Source organism: Coregonus clupeaformis, chromosome 3, assembly GCF_020615455.1.
Source record: "Coregonus clupeaformis isolate EN_2021a chromosome 3, ASM2061545v1, whole genome shotgun sequence".
Classification (NCBI taxonomy): domain Eukaryota; kingdom Metazoa; phylum Chordata; class Actinopteri; order Salmoniformes; family Salmonidae; genus Coregonus; species Coregonus clupeaformis.
The window spans coordinates 25,010,906-25,024,121 of record NC_059194.1 but is presented as its reverse complement, the minus strand read 5'-3'; the positions used below and the strand labels follow the sequence as shown (position 1 = coordinate 25,024,121).

Genomic DNA, 13,216 nt, shown 5'->3' with positions numbered 1-13,216 from the left:
GCTGAAAAGGAAATTAAAACCAATAAATCTACACGTCAGTCATGCAGCAGTCCAGGTGAGCTTTGAGGGGTCTCTGCATTCAGATCAGCCGTGTCCTGTCCCCTCCTGGAGGCCTCGCCGGGAACTCTACCGCTGCACACCCTTGTGGCCGAGCAGAGGACTTCTTGAGCTCAGTAGCTGATTAACCAAGTGCGTCGCTGCTACGCCTCCCCCGGGAAACAAGTGATGTCTCCTTTTAAAAGTTCTGCCTTTTATTTATTGGCACACACCAGCCTACAAGTACAACCACAATCCTCCATCATCACCACCACCACTACAATTGATATCTTTCAACTTTTGCAAACTTTTTTATTCTTTGTCATTTTTAATATATAAATTACCTTTAAAAACATGAGAAGCAGATGCACATACAGGAGAAACACAGGCATGAAAACACATGAGTAAAAACCTGACTTAACGGCATCCACCCTAAACACTTTCCACTCTTCTCATACCGTTTAATTTGTTTGTTAAAGAATAGAGTTGTCAACAGGGTTTTAAAAAAGTAAAATAGGCATTCGTTTTTCCTCCTCTTCACTCTCTTTTTCCTCTGCGGCTCTCAGTCCAGGTCAGTGCACTGCAGGGGGCATTCACAAACAAACAACCGTAGCTGGGGTGTTGTCTGACTGGCAGCATGTGCGCTCCTCTTCCTCTCTCGCTCCCCTCTCACATGTCGTTTGCCATGTCGTCGTGCTCGCCGGCTGACAGGTCTCCATTGGTGTTGATGGTGGTGGCGTTGTCCTCGTAGCCAGGGGGCATGAAAGCCAGGGTGTGGGGGTACAGCTTGTTACACGCAGCGCGGTACGCCTCTGCTGCCTTTTGCTGCCCGTCGCCCAGATTTCCCTCGCGCAGCGCCTCCAGCACCTCTGTGCAGATCTGACAGGAAAGACAAGATAGGGTGTCTGCTTAGACTTGGGTCACACCATATTCACAATTTTGCCATTATTCCTTGCCTTTGTTTTTCCAAATACTGTTTCTGGTTCAGGCATAGATGTGGTAAAGAGGGCAATGGAACTCGACCAAAACAATGGAAATGCCATGGAAACACTTGGGGTAAAGATGCTGTGGGGGAAATATCCCGAATCTCCATTGCCCCCCAGCAAAATTACCCTACATTTAGGCTACTGTTTAAATGTGTATTTCACACTATGTTGAGGTAAAAATCGGAGTAAAATGCTTATATGGATGTCAACTGCAATACATGTTCATGTCATCGTAACCAATCAACTGCATTACAGTTAAAAACAACAACTGACTACCACCACTGATTTCTGTATGCTAGCTATGCTACCATCTTATACGTACAGGAGTTAGCATTTAGCAGTAACTTATTGTAAACCTGAAAAGGGACAACTTATGATATGCAGCGAAAACAGCCAAATCGGACTTCAGTAACCACATTGTGGGCCTGTCAGTCATGACAGATTTGACGAATATCCACTTTGTTAGATCAGATTTGTTGAATGTGCACCAATCCAGCGTCCTTCTATCCCCCGGTCTGCGTTCCATTGACCTCTTTACCGCATCTATGGGACTACTGTGCCAAAAGTACTTGTTAAATTTCAATATAAACATGTTGTAGAAGGATGATAAAAGTTCAGTGAGTAAGTGCTCACCGTGATGCTTCTCCCAGTGAGGGACTCATCCAGCGCCGTAGCCAGCTCAGAGGCCATCTTGTCCGAGGACGGGTCCAGATAAAACATAATCTTAGCAGCTGCAGGGGGACAACATGGTACTGATCAGTCAAGTTCACACGGTGTGTGTGTGGTAATAGTAAAGTCTCATGTGGGCATAGTTGGAGTGTTGGCTCAGGTAGTGTGTGTGTGTGTGTGTGTGTGCACGCGTACCAGCCACACGATGTGGTATAGAGTTGGAGTGTTGGCTCAGGTAGTTCTTGTTGAAGCTCTGTGGGTTGCTCTCCCCAAACAGCCGCGATATCTCCTGCTTCAAAACAGTCCTCACAGCCTCCGGTAGGTCCTTACTGTCTGACACTGAGGAAGGAACACACCCATTACAACAGTGGTCACCAACCTTGAGTCAAGATCACTTTCGCAGTCAAAAAACAAGCTGAGATCTACCGCTCAGATTGTTATTTATACATGACTCATTTTTTTTTTTTACATCAACCTAATAAAAACAGTTCTGTAAGAATTAGGTATGTGCAGTAGGCCTAATACATTATAACAGCATATTGGCTATATGCCTGCCCTATGGTTGTTCCCAGACCAGATTATATTTCAAAACAAGCTTTGATTAGAAAATAGATCTATTGGTGTAGCACTTGCAAGGCACAGCTGAGCATAAATTGAAATAATTACCAAATAATTTGCTTTCAAGACAACAGGGAACGCCAATGATCTTCAGGTCGGAAAGTCGGAGGTCTAGAAAGATGCCAGAGTTTCCGACTTGGAATTCCGAGTTGGATGACCGTTCAAAACTATTTTTCCCCAGTTGGATCGTTTTCCCCCCTGAGTTCCCAGTTGTCTTGAACACACTGAAGTCAGAGATTTCAGATATCACAGTTGTTTTGAACACAGTCTCAGCAGATAGAGGGAAAGAGCAGCAGAGGGTACGCCTCTCACGGTCCCTGCTCTCTCCTTCCTGACCAGAGAGAGGGGACACAGTCTTCCACTTGATGGCGAAACTCGAGTCACACCACATCTGCCTAATGCACAAATTCATGTTGTTCCTATGACCAGAGAAAGTGAAATATTCTTTGATATTAAAAATAATAATAATAATATGCCATTTAGCAGACGCTTTTATCCAAAGCGACTTACAGTCATGCGTGCATACATTTTTGTGTATGGGTGGTCCCGGGGATCGAACCCACTACCTTGGCGTTACAAGCGCCGTGCTCTACCAGCTGAGCTACAGAGGACCACGTATAATAATAATAATAATAATAATAATAATAATAATAATAATAACAACGCAGGGCTATCGATACACTTGGCTACTCATTCATTGCAGCGCGAGTGAAAGCAGGGAGAAGCACGTTTTTTTTTGTAACAGTACTGAATAAAAACAATGCTGGATAAAAAAAGTCAACATGAACTCACTCAAAAACAGCAGCTCTTCGCTGTATTCTTTGACAGTCTCTGTGGTCATGGTTTTAAAAGTTATTAAATCTTATGTAGACTAGTATCAAACTTTGTTATGGCCGCAGTTGTGGAAGCTCTGTAGGCATAGTGATTTGAGCTATCCGATTGGCCAGCGCAGTAGGCGCACTCGATTTAGCCACATATCTTCCAGTCCGCCGGGTAGGCGGAGTTTGTATTTTCAGACAAATTAAATGGTTCAAAATAGGAACCCTTTGCTTACCAGGTGTGCAGGGCTTCTGAATCAAGAGCACCTACCGCCAACAGCGCAACACAAATAATGCCTCGATCACACCGACAGCGTTGTTGCGCAAAATGCTATGCAGCATAATCTGGATATGTGTGCAACAAAAGTTAAACATTCACATTGTGCTACCATTTCTGTCAAGCCATGTATGCATAGTTTGAGGCATACGTTCAATAAAGCCAACGTATGCACCACACAGAACGCACTGCAACTACCTCTGCAAGCAATGCTGCAAGGCAAACGCAGCGTTCCATTGGAAATTAAGGTACTTCTGGTGTACCAAAATGCAACGACGCGGTCGGTGTGATCAAGGAGTAAAAAAATGATAATAAAGGAGCGCAAGCCTTCATCACAACCTTTATCGTTGGCTTTTCTACAGAAATGTTTGGTGATCGATTAGGAATGCCTCGCGATCGACCGGTTGGTGACCACTGCATTACAGCATAGAATCAGAACTTGGTAGAGATCTTTGTAGCAGAACACAGACAACTATCCCAGTAACAATTCAACAAAAGGGTTCAGAGACAGTATGAGTTTTAGGTAATGACAAGGCCCCCCAGCCTGGCTGTGTGACAGCCCTACTCTACTGTACCTCCTTTGAAGAAGCGCACTAGACACTGGTGCAGCCAGGGGTGGGAGGGCTCCATGGAGAACGCTCTCTTTACCGACTGCAACATCAGCAGGTACTTCTCTACGAGAGGGAAATAAAGTTGTTTTCATTGACAAAAGGTACCGGATTCTTCTCGTGTCAGAACGTCAATCAGCATCTTGTTCCTTTACCTTTCCTGAAGTAGATCTCGAAGGCCAGGAGGTGGGTCTCAATCTTGTTCTTCACCAGGTTTTTCAGGGGGGTTAAAAACTTCACGGCCTCCTCTAGTGGGTTCTCCACCTACAAGAAAACATCATGGGTCTTTTTCCAAAAAACTGTTCAGTCTCCTAATTTGTGTAATTTCACCATGTTCTGCAGTGATATCCCACAGGGCTAATGGTAGTAGCCATGAGGGTAAAGCGAAACCACAGGTTTGTTCTTTGAGGCATTTCCAACGACTAGGGCTCACTGTGAGGAGTCTGTCGGGATAGGCCTCAGTCATTCCTTCATCTTCTACAGGCTACACACAAACCTTGGCTAGCTTATCTGGTATGAGCTCCTCCTTGGGTCCTCCAATCTCCTCGTCATCATCCTCTTTCTTCTTCTTCTGGTTCTTCAGCTGTTTCTCCTTCTCTGCGTTCTTCTTCTCCTCCTCTAGTTGGGCTTTCTTCTGGGCTCGTCTCTGCTTGTTCCTCAGCTTCTTCAGCTCTTTGTCATTCAGGTTCTCTGTGGGACAAACGGGTCACTCAGTCACTGGGATCATTTACCAATCAAGACACTACACCAAATCAAAAACCATTGTAGAAAACATCAAATGAGTGATATCAAACAAGCATCAGTTTGGGGTCTCGCAGACAGACTCCCTCTCTCAAACACACACGTACCGGCGTCGGCCTGGTGTTCCTTGTTGTCGTCGGTGAGTGGGTTGTCATGCAGGCCGAGGTAGATCTGGATGGCGGTGCGGGCAGCTTTGTAGTAGAAAGGGTGCATGCGCAGCACGTCCTCCAGCTTGAGCAGGTCCACGTAGGATCGCAGCGTCATCTTCCTCATGCAGTACGTGTGGAAGTCAAACTGGTCGTCCGTGATCTCCACAAAATGCTGATGGGACACAGAACAGAGATGGTTATGATGAAATCCAACCACTGTGAGAGCAGACCTGCACTACCACTGGGCCATCTATACAGGTTTAACCGTAATCTGTGAATCTGCATGACCATCTCTAAATACAGGGACCACATTGACTTCTCATTTGAGCACATTTTGAGGGGGAGGGAAATCTAACTTACTAATCACCTTCATCATTAAAAAAAAAGTGCCTTCTTTCCCCTCTCTTAGGTTAGAAAACGTACCCTCTCGATCTCATGGCACTTCTTGAGTGCGTCTCCAAACTTGTTCATGGACTTGTAGGCCAGAGCACATTCTGTCTGGTACCACATACACTGCATCTCATTGAGATTCTCTACTGCCGACGCACCCTCCTGAAACACACAGATAGTCAGCAACACACACACAGAGGCAGACACAAAGGGTTTTAAGGCAACACACACGTACAGTCCACACAGACAGCTTAACACACACACACACACACACACTGACCCGTGTGAACTTGGAGCACATCTCCTCAGCATCTTTGACTAGACCGGCCTTCAACATGTACTTGGCACATTTTGAGTTGATGAAGCGGTCAGCAGTGTCCAGAGCCTGGGCCTCGTCCATCCACCTGGCCGCTTCCTTTATGTTACCTGCATGCTACAGAGACACAAAGATAGAGAGAGTAATAGTCAAAATCAACAGAGACACCTTAGCAGAGAAGAAGAGTGATATAATCACGTTGAGTCACACTGTAAATGTTCACTATGATGGCAGCTCTAGAAAGTGTGTGTGTGTTACCTTGTATATCTTAGCCTTGATGAGGAACAGTTCTATGAGCGTGGGTGTGCTCTCGATGGCTGTGTTGATGTAGTCCAGGGCTAGCGTCTGCTGGCCCACATGGTCAAAGTGTTGCGCCAGAAAATACTGGACCCACAGCAGAGTTGTGGGGGGCTCCTCCTTACCGCCATCTACACACACACACAATAATACTTATACACGTAATGAGATTCTAATACTATTCCTATTAGATCTCATAACACATGAAAATCTGATGGCACTCACCATTTTGATTGAACATTCGACAGCTTTTCAAACACGTCTCGTATCCAACCACTAATTCTTCAATGATTGACACCTACAGAGGGGAACAAAGAAACACAGGATTACCCTGACATCTCAGTCCAGGGCAGGCATGTTATTTCAGTGACTTGCTGGAGCCTAAGGAATGGCAGTGGTTCTCCCTCACCTTTTCCTTGTCGTGATACAGAGACTTCAGAGTGGTGAAGACAGGCGGACAGCCTTTACTGAAGTTCATCCTCAGATAGCAGTCCAGACATTCACGGAACTTCTCACCTGAAAAGAAAAGTGAATGGCGCTCATCAACCCCCCATCCTCTAGTGTTCCACAAACCACGTTTCCTCATGCTTGCGTCTATCCGCCGTTGTTTTAAGGTCATCATTCCATGGATAATTACATAGCAATGATAATGGCAGGCTTATGTACCTGTGAGGAAGGTGAGAGGCAGCCTCCGGGGAACCAGTCCTTTGGGATACTTTACCCACGCCTCCTCATAGAGCTTCTGCCTCTCCTCTATGCTAGCTGGGGACACACAAGCCAACAGTCAGAGCATGGCATTCATACACAGATTCAAATCTGGTCAGAAAATCTACAAAACACATAAGCCAATGTAGTGAGAGGACTCATGCTACAGAGGGGACTGGTGAGAGGGTCCAGTGGGAATAGGATGGGTAGCAGTGGGGGTTCAAAGGTTACCTGGTTTCAGTGCTTTCTCCAGACCCTGGTAGTAGGCCCAGTTCTCAGGGTTCCTCTCCTGGAGTTGTCGGTAGACTTTTGTGGCCTCCTCCGAGCGATCTAGCTGCAGCAACAGCTCTCCTGCAGGGACAGATAGGATCACATGATTCATGTTAGATCTATACACATCTCTCCACCACACACTGACGCAAACACTCAACATATGCATATTTTCACTCTCTCCCTTCCTCGCTCACAGACACACCTCTAGTCTCCTCCACAGCAAGCTTGTCACAGATCTGTTTCTCATAGGTTGTGAGGTGCTCCAGTGCTTCCTTGAACAGCCCCGCCTCCCTGAGCACCTGGTTCTGGTACAGCAGCAGTTCACTGTACTCGTAGTCCACTTTGTCTGGCGATGTCTGAAACAACACAGCACCTCCAATCACATTTACTGACACAGGCAGTCACCAATCAGATTTGCTGACACAGATAGGGAGACCAATGAGATTCACTAACACAAAGCCAACAAATAAATGACTGACAGACAAATTATTAATCAGGTGTACTGATCCAGGCAGGGTGACCAATCAGAATAATTGACAGACCGGTGATACAGGAACACGACAGAGTAATCAATGAGACTTCTTAGACTCAAAAACAGAGGTCAGGGAGAGGTCAAGCCAAGCTCACCTGTTGCGTTTTGCGGAACTCTTCGACGATCTTGGCGGCCATCTCAAAGTCCTCCAGCAGGTGGTAGGCCACGGCGTAGCCGATCCATGAGGCCCTCTGCGCTGGACGCAGCTGCAGGAGCTGATAGCGGGTCTCCTGCAGAGAGAGAGCGAGAAAGAGCGAGACAGAAAAGACAAAGAAAGAAGGATAATTATACACAAAGCAAAAGAGAATACTTGAGAGGAGACAGACTCTCGCCCCCTCTCCAGGTCCTCACCCTGTAGCCCTCCAGGTCTCTCATCTGGATTTGGAGCAGTGAAAGGTCCCTGAGGATCTGCAGGTTGTCCTTGTCCCACTTCAGAGCGTTGCGGTAGCACTTGATGGCCTCGTCGTACTTCTTATCCGACCGCTGCAGCAGACCGTACACATGCCAGCCTGGGAGAGGAAAGGTTAAGGAGGCAAAACAGACATACCCTCAGAGAAACAAAATCCCTTGCAAAAAAAAAAAAACCTTTTGGAGGAGGACTGAAAGTGCATGGGAACAGAGAAACGTAATACTCATGGTGACAAATCAAAACAGTGGACCCTGTATTAATGCAACCAGGCCTATACTATTAGCCTTAACAGTAACAATCAGAGCCAATCTAGCTCTCTCCCATTCCCTGTCTAGATTATGTGGGGAAGACATGGCGCAGTAAGGGCTTGTGGGATGGAGTAGAAAGTTTGGTCTTATTATGATGTGGAGCCTTTGGTGAATGTCCTCGCGCCTCTGAATAGGAGCTTCATATGAATCCTCACCTCATTAGCCCTAGTATAGAAGGATACAGACATGGCTCTTGAGGTCGTTGCGCAGGCCTCGTCTCACCAGCTCGTACGCATCCTCCTTCTTCCCCAGGCAGTTCAGGGTCAGGCCCTTCATCGCCAGTGTCTCTGAGGGACAGATGAGAGAGCGAGGAATTAGTGTCAGTTACAGCCAAAACACTACACCAAAAGAGGATGTACCATCACTCATGTTCTAAACAGAGTAAAGGATAAGAAAATGTCCATGGTCATCCAGTTCTGATATCAAACCTGGACCAGATGGTTGTTGAGTCATTTCGTTCTTTCCGACTACTGAAAGACAAGTGAGAGTAGTAGCTGTTGAAGCAGGCCTCACCTCCATGCTCGGTGAACTTTGGGTTGGAGAGGATCTGTTTGCAGAACTTGAGTCCATTTCTGTACTGCTTGTGCTCGTAGCATCTCTGCAACAGGGGAGAGGTGTGTTGTCATCAAGGTTTTTGTAAAGCCTGTTCTTAGAGTTCTGATCTGAGGAATCCCCCAAATATATGGTTACAAAAATGTGTGCAAATATTCTAGAGGGGGTGACTGTCTATGTAGGGTTGCGCATGAACACTTTCAGGTAGATTGTCTGGTGATAATATCCAGCCAGGTTGTCTGGTGATAATATCCAGCCAGGTAGCAAGCACAGTAGCACACCACAACCCCAATACAGTAAGAAGTATGAAAAATCAGCTAGCCTTCCTTGCGTGAATGTGTGGTCTGATGGGTGTTGATATGCAATGATTAGAGAACCAGTCAGACATAGATTCCTATCTGCCTGGGTCAGCACAGTGTGGCCTAGCACTCTGATCAGCCTGCCAGCTCCCCACACAATGCTAATGCCCGGGAATCCCCACTGGCATAGGGAGAAGGCAGGGTGTTCAACACAGCAACTAAAACAAACGTTCTCAGAATGTTACAACTAAAACAAACGTTCTCAGAATGTTAAACAGAAAGTTAGTGGCTCTGAGTGGGAACAGAATTCACATCTATGCAAAACATTACACTTGTGGTAAGCATTCAACAGGGAAACTAGTCCCACCCACCACCACCTTAAGAGCTTTCCTCAAACAGCAGTGGCTATTCTCATGTGCAGGGTAAAATTATGCAAGGATCTAGCCGACTAAACGTAACTATTTACAATGGAGTAGCGGCGACTAGTGTGGGCGGACTCGAGCTCCGACTTCACATAAATTTAAGTTTTTGTCAAAATTGACTGGTTTCAGCACCCAAAGAATTGCCCGCAATTACCCAGAACAATGTTGTGTGTATTGCGGGCTATTCTTGGAGTGCAGAAATCAGTCGTTTTTTAACAAAAACGTCATTTTATGTGAAGTCGGAGCTCGAGTCCGCCCACACTAGTCACCGCTCAACTCCATAAATCGCGGGTTGAGTTTAATCGTCTAGTAAGGATCATATGGTAAAGAGACGTTTGCTTTGCATCAGAGTAGTCTTTTTTTCAAACCCTGAAGAAATATCTTCAGTAGGTCTATATACAAAATTAGTGGATTGGCTATGTCAGCCAAAAATCAAGCACACCGCCATGCAATCTCCATAGACAAACATTGGTCTTACTGAAGAGCTCAGTGACTTTCAACGTGGCACCATCATAGGATGCCACTTCAACAAGTCAGTTTGTCAAATGTCCACCCTGCTAGAGCTGCCCTGGTCAACTGTAAGTACTGTTATTGTGAAGCGCAACAACGGCTCAGCCGCAAAGTGGTAGGCCACACAAACTCACAGAACGGGACCGCCGAGTGCTGAAGCGTGTAAAAATAGTCTGTCCTCCATTGCAACACTCACTACCAAGTTCCAAACTGCCTCTGGAAGCAACGTCAGCACAATAACTGTTCGTCGGGAGCTTCATGAAACGGGTTTCCGTGGCCGAGCAGCCGCACACAAGCCTAAAATCACCATGTGCAATGCCAAGCGTCAGCTGGAGTGGTGTAAAGCTCGCCGCCATTGGACTCTGGAGCAGTGGAATCGTGTTCTCTAGAGTGAATAATCACACTTCACCATCTGGCAGTCCGATGGATGAATCTGGGTTTGGCGGATGGCAGGAGAACGCTACCTGCCCCAATGCATAGTGCCAACTGTAAGGTTTGGTGGAGGAGGAATAATGGCCTGGGGCTGTTTTTCATGGTTCAGGCTAGGCCCCTTAGTTCCAGTGAAGGGAAATCTTAACACTACAGCATACAATTACTTTATTTTACCCCCTTTTTGTCCCCAATTTCGTGATATCCAATAACAATATTCTCTCATCGCTGCAACTCCCCAACGGGCTCGGGAGAGGCGAAGGTCGAATCATGCGTCCTCCGAAACATGACCCGCCAAACCGCGATTCTTAACACCCGCTCTCTTAACCCAGACACCAATGTGTCAGAGGAAACACTGTTCAACTGACTACCGATGTCAGCCTGCAGGCGCCCGGCCCGCCACAAGGAGTCACTAGAGCGCGGTGAGCAAAGTAAAGCCCCCCCGGTCAAACCCTCCCCTAATCTGGACAACGCTGGGCCAATTGTGCGCTGCCCTATGGGACTCCCTGTCCCAGCCTGTTGTGACACAGCCTGGGATCGAACCCGGGTCTGTAGTGACGCCTCAAGCACTGCGATGCAGTGCCTTAGACCGCTGCGCCACTCGGGAGGCATACAATGACAATCTAGACAATTCTGTGCTTCCAACTTCGTGGCAACAGTTTGGGGAAGGCCCTTTCCTGTTTCAGCATGACAATGCCCCCGTGCACAAAGCGAGGTCCATACAGAAATGGTTTCTTGAGATCGGTGTGGAAGATTTTGACTGGCCTGCACAGAGCCGTGACCTCAACCCCATCGAACACCTTTGGGATGAATTGGAACGCCAACTGCGAGCCAGGCCTAATCGCCCAAAATCAGTGCCCTACCTCACTAATGCTCGTGGCTGAATGGAAGCATGTCCCCGCAGCAATGTTCCAACATCTAGTGGAAAGCCTTCACAGAAGAGTGGAGGCTGTTATAGCAGCAAAGGGGGGACCAACTCCATATTAATAACCATGATTTTGGAATGAGATGTTCGACGAGCAGGTGTCCACATACCTTTGGTCACGTAGTGTACTTTGCTATTTGCTAAAAAAAAATATTTGTTTGCAACCATCAGGTTGTAGTTCAAACTGTAGGCGTGGCTTACTTGAATTTGCAGGCCTTGAGAGATGGCCAGCTAATTACACTACCTAACTGGATAATAATAACTCCAACATAACTGTTCAACACCATGCCCAGAAACAGGACAAACGTGTGAATGGTACTCAATATTTAGCAAAGAAAGTCGACTAAACGTGTGCAGTTCGTTGGCATGAGGACGCAAACTGTATAATTAGTCCCCATCTGATCTGTGTTTCAGCAAAGCGTGAGTGACAGCTAGTTGGCTGGCTGGCTAGCTAGGTTTTGTTAGCTAGCTAGCTCTAGTAGCTATACAATCAGTAGCAAATGATTGCATTAGCTAACACACCCAAGTTTGAAGTAATATAATTGGGGACATCATGCAAATACGTTGTGCATGTGAAATGTAACGCTTACATGGTTACAGATAATATTGTTGCTAAAATGCTGAGTAATGATTAAACACCTGTGCGGTTGGATGTAGAATGAGTTTGCAGCTAGTTCGCGTACATAGCTAACTTCTCTAGCCGTAGCTAGTTAGCAAGCTAGCTAACTATTTGCCAACCGTGTTTTGGAGTCATGCATTTATTGTAAACCACCACCCTACAACGAACTGGGACTAAAGATAACAAGCCAGAGTTAGCTAACTACAAGCCATGTTGCATGTTACCTGCCGGTTGCAAACAAACCGCTAACTAGCAGGCTAATGACAATCTGGCAGGCCATTTCGAGTGCCTCGCAACATGTTAGCCCACGAGTTAGCTAAAGTTAACATTCGTTGGCGATGGAAGGAACTGCACATGTCAGCTAACAAGACAACATGATTGCATGCGGTTTTATTACAAGCTACTCGAATCAAACCTATATTGCTACTTGAAATTGATTTAGCAAGTTAGCTAGCGGCAGCTAGGCACTTAACGTTACCAATATTCTCTTGAAGAGAGCGTTCTCCTTCGGCGGTAGAGTAATTGAGGGCATTCTGTAAACTGGCTACTCTTCTGTAGCTTCAAGCATGAATCGACGTTGTCTCTCTCTCCCCTCTCCGTCTTTTTGAGGCAAAGTTCCCGGAGTTGTCTCGCTCTATTTCGGGCCCTTCTTACTCACGTGGTGACAGCCAAGGCCCCCTTTAGACCAAAATGGCCGAATACCTTCTCCCCCGGGTCAAGCTGCTCTCCGCGTCTGCGTGCTGTACTGTGCAAAATGATGTTACTAAAAGTTGCAAATGTAACCAATCAAAGAAAGTTATGGAAGGGGACGTGTTATAAAGTATAGTGCATCGCTTCGGCAATAGACGTGATGTAAAATGGATTATTTACTGATTGCACTGCACTGCTCTTGTAGCCCTTCTCTTAACTCCAGCCTTGGATTCTGGAAAGGTACCTACATATATACAGTCAGTCATTGAGAGGTACATTGCATTTAGCCAAAAATAACCCTCTCCTTAACTTCTCTCTCCTGAGTCGGAACTGTGCTATGCCGGAATGTGGTCAGCCAGAGCCCAGCGCGATATATGGCTGGGAAAATGTACCGCAATCCAGGGATGGAATACATCGTTGTTCTCATAATCATCCCGAAATGATGAAAGGTGAATGTAGAAGATTTAAATACTACTGTTTATTTATTTATTAAACTGCCGATTTCGCCAGCATGTTAGCATAGCAGCGGGAAGTAGGGGTGCTGCACCCCCTGAAAAATCGGAATATAATATATATATATATATATATATATATATAATTTTGTGAAACAAATATTTTCCAAAAAGAAGTGCATTAGA

General features: G+C 46.2%; 1 non-coding gene and 1 pseudogene across 1 annotated transcript; both read right to left on the bottom strand.

Moving 5' to 3' along the window:
- Positions 1 to 233: 233 nt before the first annotated feature.
- On the bottom strand, positions 234 to 12,867 carry LOC121542612 (annotated as a pseudogene).
- LOC121547286 lies at positions 4,342 to 4,475 on the bottom strand. The gene has a single exon (XR_005996514.1). It is a non-coding gene; the product is annotated as a small nucleolar RNA SNORA18 (small nucleolar RNA).
- Positions 12,868 to 13,216: the final 349 nt, after the last annotated feature.